Raw genomic sequence first — 7027 nt, 5'->3', positions numbered from 1 at the left:
TTACTCACCTATCAAACCACAACTGAAGGCTTGGACTATGTTTCAAGAGAAACGCCCTAGGTGGGAACTAGGCTTCGTCCTTCCCTTCGCTCCACTCAAGAATCGATCCCAACTCAATCAAGAAAACACAGCGGACTGAGACCCGAAACCCGAGTGAGCTTCACATCTCTTCAGCTCGCCCCATAGCAAGCCAGAGGTGACCCAGGCACAAGCTAACATACAAACACTTCGTTGAGTATTGGGGATTTATGAGAACGTACCTTGCTAATCTTTACTTGGTCCGAAACTCATATTGGCCAACTAAGCCATATCCAAAGAACCATCTCACAATCATTTATCACACTATGATGATTATAACAATTAAATACATCTAATGCTCAATATCGCTTACACTCAATTACATGAATACGTATAAAAATTTTACAAGGGAATACACAACAACACATCTCGGGCAACAAATTTAATTGCCACAACAGCCTCCCGGCGCCATCCCTGCTTACTTCTGGACTTGCAATATCTACACATGAGGTAAAACCTCATGAGTCATAAAGACTCAGTAAGGGTGCAATGCATGTAAATATGAATATAATCATGTTTATGTATGCCAAATGCATGCAAATGAGGCTAGGCTCACACATCCTCACAACCCACTAAGGTTTGAGGCATCAACCTATCAGCCCCCACCACTAGTCCTCCTTATGGCCACAGGTCCACTGGAGCTTGCATCACACAAGATATAACCACTACATGCCAATGCAACATAAAAATATTATCAAACACATTTACCAACTTGCAAGGCCACCTCCACATGGGGCCGTCCCTTACCTGGATCGAAGCCTCATCTCTGCCTCGGCACGAATTTCAGCCTGAACTCCGAGTTCTTCTAGGATCACTGCCTTCCCGGTCGAACCTAGAGGCAAACACACAAAAACTCAACCCATTAACATCCGGCATTAACCCAATGCCCTCAATTTTTGCCACACATCGCAAAATCACCATCAACATAATCTCCAACAACCAACCACGGCATACACTACAACAAAAACGGGTTTTAACGACGGAAAAATCAGTCGTTGAAAGTTGATTTTCGGTCGTTAAAAAGTTATAACGACGGGAATTTTCCCATCGTCAGTCGTCGTTATTGCCTCCGAGGATAAAAGTCTTTAACGACGGGAATGATAAACCCGTCATTAATTGTATTAGCGACAATATGATTCCCGTCGTTAAAAATAATTATTAACTACTAAATTATAAGTCAATAACGACAATATTTTCCGTCGTTAATAGTCTAAACAATTAGCGACCGTATGATTCCTGTCGTTAAAAATAACTTTTTAGTTATCAAAACACAAACTAATAACGATAATATTTCCTCTCGTTAATAATGTGAACAATTAGCGACAATATGATTCCTATCGTTAAAAAAAATATTTTTTATTTTTTTATTTTTTTTAATAGTATGAAAACAGTTACTAGTCATCAATGACAAAAACATCATGTTTTGATATAAACCACCAAACCTATATATCATTATCCATATCAAATTGAAATAAAACTCATAAAATTAAACATGTCATTCAAATAACACCAAAGTAATCATTATCCATTAGCATTTACACACCAAAAGTAGTATATATATATAAGTGTTAATTGCTAACAAATTACACCAAAAAATATGTTCAACTAAAACTAACACTTTGTCAATTATATACACTATTCAAAACTAATGTACAACAAAACACTATAAAGTCATAAATCTGTTCATGTACTCCAAGACAGCAGTTGCTTCCTTTAGAGTCTTGTTGTTTCATTAACCTACAAAAAAACAAATAAATAAAACATGAAATTAGAGTCAAAGAAATATTCATGTTTTCTTTATAAAATGTTAGAAGTAGAATTAATAAAGCCCAAAATGTCTCCATCACAAACTACATAACATACAATCACTAAAATGTACCAAAACATAGAAATCCTTAAATATAGAGTAGATTGAGATGTAGATTAACAAAAACACAAAGCCTTAGTTCTATGGAATGGGGCCACCTATATGAATTCTAATCTGTGAATTATCTTTATCCATGACCATATCTTCTATAAGATCATTAGTCCTATGACCCAACATAAAATATTTGGAAGATGGCAAGTATATCATTTTTTGCATTCATGACTAATCTCACAAATCAAAAAGCCACTTTCTCTTCGTGCAACAACTTTCAAACATAAAATCTCCTTCCAGTAATCCATGAATCCATATTGGAATGATTCAAATCCTATATTTCAAAATTCTATCTTTTTTTTTTTTACAGCATTAGAAATCACTAAATCAGATCCTATATTAAAATTTTAAAGGCTTTTTAGGTTTTATATAAATATATATATGTATGAATCATGATTGATACATTAATGCTCTCTACGAAGACTCAAAATCTGCTCATATGTTAGCTTCCCTAGCATCTATACGATAGCCTTTGTAAGAAAGCAAAGGAAGCATCCAATAGCCATTAAGCATGGACATTCCAAAATAGATGCTGTAAATGTATTCAACACGTATGCCCATGTGATATGCAAAATATGCGTTCTACAAGCATAAGCTGACATTGTATATAAATATCAGATACACAGTATAGTTATTGTCTTATATAAATAAGTGTTAATGAAATTGCTTGCGGCTTCTTCTAGCTTCATTTTCAGGAATGCACAAGTGATGGTTGCTCTATTACTTTCACAATTCTTTAGAAAACATTATTAAGATCTCATAGCTTTGTGTTGATAGGTATAAGAGCCTTTATTCCCATATCTTGACTTACCTAGAGAGTAAAAATTTTGTGTCTTTTGTGTCACTAGTTTTGATCAATTTGGACAGTTATTTACATATTTAGCTTTCTTGAAAATTCTTACAAATTAGGAAGATTTTGTGAAATTGGTAAAATTTTATTCTAGAAGTTTTGGTGAATTTGTTCCATTTTTCTAACAGCTGTGACTGATGTGTATCTCTATCACAAATTCAACAAAACTAGCTTTATTTGGTGCTACAATTCTAAACGACCTTCCATTGTCTGCAACCACCCATTTTTTACATTCATGGCAATTCTAAATTTCTCTTAGTTTAAAAAGAAAATAAAGATTTCTAAAATCTAATTTAATTTCTAAAAACATAATTATTTATATATGATGTTTATAGGCATGGAAAAAAAACTTACAACAAAATCTTTAAAGGAATCTTATGAAAAAATTTAGAAAAGAATAGACCATGAGTTGTTTATTAAAGACATACCCTCTTATTCACCCATAACTTACTTTTGGCATCTAACAAGCCCACATACAACACACTATATAAAAATATAATTAACATCTAAGGCTCACTAGACAAGTCGTTACATATTAAATCTTATTACTCACAGGATACATATAGTATTAAGCATTAAAAAATTTTAAAAATGGGTGATCACCCACCACCAGAAGAGAGTGATTAAATCTTATCACTCACAGGATACATATAACACTAAACATTAATAATAATAAAAATAATGGGTGATCACCCACCACCCGGAGAGAGTGATTAAATCCTATCACTCGCAAGATACATATAGTACTAAGCATTCAAAATTTAAAAAAAGGGGTGATCACCCACCACCCGGAGGGAGTGATTAAATCCTATCACTCACAGGATGCATATAGTACTAAGCATTCAAAATTTAAAAAAATGGGTGATCACCCACCACCCGGAGGGAGTGATTAAATCCTATCACTCACAGGATACATACCTCGAACAATGTTGGTCTATCATCCAATCGCATCCAATTCCTATCCATCGTACTAGATACAACAAAAATTGATAATATTAGAGATAGATTAAATTACAAAGCACGAGAATATGGGATAAAAACACTACCAGTATTCATGTACATATAATTGGTGCTGAGCTTCAACTGAAGTATGAGAATATGACCACAAACATAACCATTCTAGATTCAGCTAAAATAACCATGCAAACCATGTGTGTAACCTTGAAAATAAAATTACTTCAAATGCATGGTAGGGTATAATTAAAAATTAATAGTAGGTTCAGGGGCATTCAAAGTTAAATATGAAATAAAGAAATATTCATTGCCAACATTGGGTATCCAACAATTATAGATTCAAAACATGCTATGTTTTATAACTTAAAATTGCTACTGGCATCTTTTTCCTTGTCTTTTGGCAAATGTTAAAACACAAGTGAGCAAGTCCAAAAGCATTCTCCAGGTTTAGGGAAGAAGACAATTCCAAAGAAATAAAACACAACTCAACAAAATAATTAACGTGTCAAAAGAAGAAAATATATAATTTAATAAAAATTTACCTATCAATTGCACATCAAATGGTCAAATGCCAAGAACCCTCTTTGAAGCCTCTCTCACAACAGCAAATGCTTCCTAAAATTTAATAAACAAAGCCATTATTATTGAATTTAAAAGGCATGCCTTACGTGAGATTGGTTCTGCAATATTTAGTCAGAACATTGATTTTTCACATATTTCTTTCTAGTGCTGCATGCATATAATGTTCTAGTAACAAAGTGACAGAGAAAATTCTAATAATAATGACAGTTGTTGACTCAATTAAGCATTTGGCCAACTACCAGTTATGTGTACTAGTTTGTAAGAGAGTCATACTTAATAAAGGGCAGTAATTTCAGTTCAACACGTTCTATTACAGCATAAGTTAATTACTTCAATTGGTATCTGTTTAAATGGCTGCTAGAGAGAGGAGGATCCAAGAGAAGCCTAGCAACTTGTGCAAACAATAGCTCAAATTCCTCACTTCATCAAAAAGGTCAAGTGTTGTTCATGGAGGTTTGCTGTATTGTACAGTAAACAATTTATTATTCCAGCGTGAACATAAAATGTTTGAAGCAAATAATTGAGAACATACAATTATCTAGAAAAGAAATAAACCATATAAGTACTTGAATATGAAAACTTATCTATAATTATCTCTTGGTCATCAAAAGCATGTTAGAATTTTAGCAGTTGCAAAATTAAGAAATACTTGTAGTAATAAAATTCATGTGCAATCAACTGTAACAATTTGATCACATATCCTTTTCTTTTATCTCAACTTAAACAAATTCTATAGTACTAAAATTCAAGTCAAGCGTAAATCTAACTGTAAAAGTCAATTACTAATATCCTTCTTTTTATAAGTCAGTAACTGTAATAATAAAAGACAAAAATAGAAATAAAGTTACCATTATCAAGAAATTATTACTAAGAAAAAAATAGATTATGTCCCAAGGGAGGGAGGGAGGGAGTGTAACTACCTCAGAGTTGTAAAACCTCAGCTCTCTTCTAAACTTCAGTCCTCCCTCTACTTTTTTAATAGGATTGATAGGATGAATAAAATCCACATTGAGCATATCAGAAATCCAATCACTCCACTAGCCATTTTCAGATAAAAATAACACAACATGGAATCTAGTGAGAAACATTTAAAACTAAAATCTTCCATCATAAAAAATATAGAAAGAAAACATCAGCATCGTAGCAATTGAGGGAATGCATCGAGTACCTAGGGTATGTGGGAACACTTGCCCATGCATAATGAACAGAACCCTTGAATATCTATGGTTGAATATCTGCTTCTTTGTCAATTTATGCTACTGCAAAGGATTGGCAGCATTACAAATATAAAAATTGTGGATGCTAATCTGCATGACATGACCTGTTTTAAGGAACAAATGGCATGTTTTCCTTTAGGAGAGCTTATACAATCAAGCAACAATGCAGCTATGGATTTAAAGTTGAGGATAAGGATACAATCAAGCAACAATGTAGACATACAATTTGTGTGTGATTGTCAGTGACCTGTAGTTCAGACACTAATGTTTTGTAAAAGAAATTCACTGCAATACAAGAAACTTCCATATATTTTCATGCCCTAGAAAACTTATAAAATGGTACCTTTGGCCAATATGCGAGAGAATAATTGATTATGTTGGAAACATCAACCTTGCAGGAAAACAGTTTGTTAATAAATGTTAAAACAGAGAGCTCATAGCCACGACAGTTAATATTAGTCAACATGATATAGAATTTCAAAAAGACTAAAAGGATGTAATACACATTAACAAAAGAATACGAGGAAAGATTATAGAAACCAACCGAACTATCCTATGATATATAGTTGAGTGTTTTTTCACCTCAAAAGAATAATTACGAGGTAAGCTCTTGCAATAATTGGGTGTTTCCTCTTTTACTCTGGGTCCGTAGAGATCAACCCGCTCCTCCAACTCCCCTAATGGTTCAGCCAAAGTATACAATATATGTTTCCTCTTTTATTTAGACATTAGTTTATTATGAGCAAGATGCATGAAAGTCTGGAAGTAGTATCAGCATTATAGAAAATGAAATAATTGCATAGCGACAATTAGTTAATGGATGACATTAGGCAGTAAATTGATGCATGATAAAAACCACAAGAAATTAACACAACAAATCAATAAAAATAGAAAAGATGTTGCTAGCAGAATAGAAAAATACAACAAAACACAGAAGAACAGAACAACAAAACGGAACAGAAAAAACACGGCAAAACGAAAAAATACATCAGCACGTCAGCGAGGCAACAAGTGAGACGCAAGAGCGAGGGCAAGAGAGCGAGAGAGAGCGAGCAGCGAGCGAGGGCGAGAGGTGACGGCAAGAAAGCTAGGGCGAGGTGAGAGCCAGAGAGGGCTAGCAGCGAGCGATGGCGAGCTAAGAGCCAAAGAAGGGGACTTAGGGATTTGGGGGAGGATTGGGCACTTGGAGATTTTTGGGGGAGGGGGGATTTTAGCCAAGAAAGAGGCGGGGGATTCCTGGCTCTTTAATTTATTTGTTTTTTTTAATATTTAATAATTTAATAAAAAATAGTATGTTATATGTTCTTTTGAATATGTTTATGTATTCTTTTTAATATGTTTATGTTTTTTTAACATATTATATTATCAATAAATAGCTAATGCTCAATTATTATAGTTTAATAATTATATTTCTGTATTTATAGAAAA

At 33.5% G+C, this 7027-nt stretch overlaps 1 long non-coding RNA gene across 6 annotated transcripts; it reads right to left on the bottom strand.

Moving 5' to 3' along the window:
- Positions 1 to 374: 374 nt before the first annotated feature.
- LOC127796003 (uncharacterized) lies at positions 375 to 6807 on the bottom strand. 6 transcript variants are annotated; one of them, XR_008021904.1, is made up of 8 exons: positions 6182 to 6807; positions 5943 to 5990; positions 5551 to 5703; positions 5303 to 5419; positions 4343 to 4415; positions 3765 to 3816; positions 826 to 1815; positions 375 to 517 (listed from the first exon to the last, which is right to left on the bottom strand). It is a non-coding gene; the product is annotated as an uncharacterized LOC127796003 (long non-coding RNA). The 6 variants fall into 6 exon arrangements; XR_008021902.1 differs by having other exon boundaries at positions 6587 to 6807; XR_008021900.1 differs by having other exon boundaries at positions 5943 to 6807.
- Between the last annotated feature and the right edge of the window lie 220 nt (positions 6808 to 7027).

This window comes from Diospyros lotus, chromosome 2 (assembly GCF_014633365.1).
Source record: "Diospyros lotus cultivar Yz01 chromosome 2, ASM1463336v1, whole genome shotgun sequence".
Taxonomy (NCBI): Eukaryota; Viridiplantae; Streptophyta; class Magnoliopsida; order Ericales; family Ebenaceae; genus Diospyros; species Diospyros lotus.
Note: the sequence above shows the minus strand (reverse complement) of the source record. Positions and strands in the feature narration are given on the sequence as shown.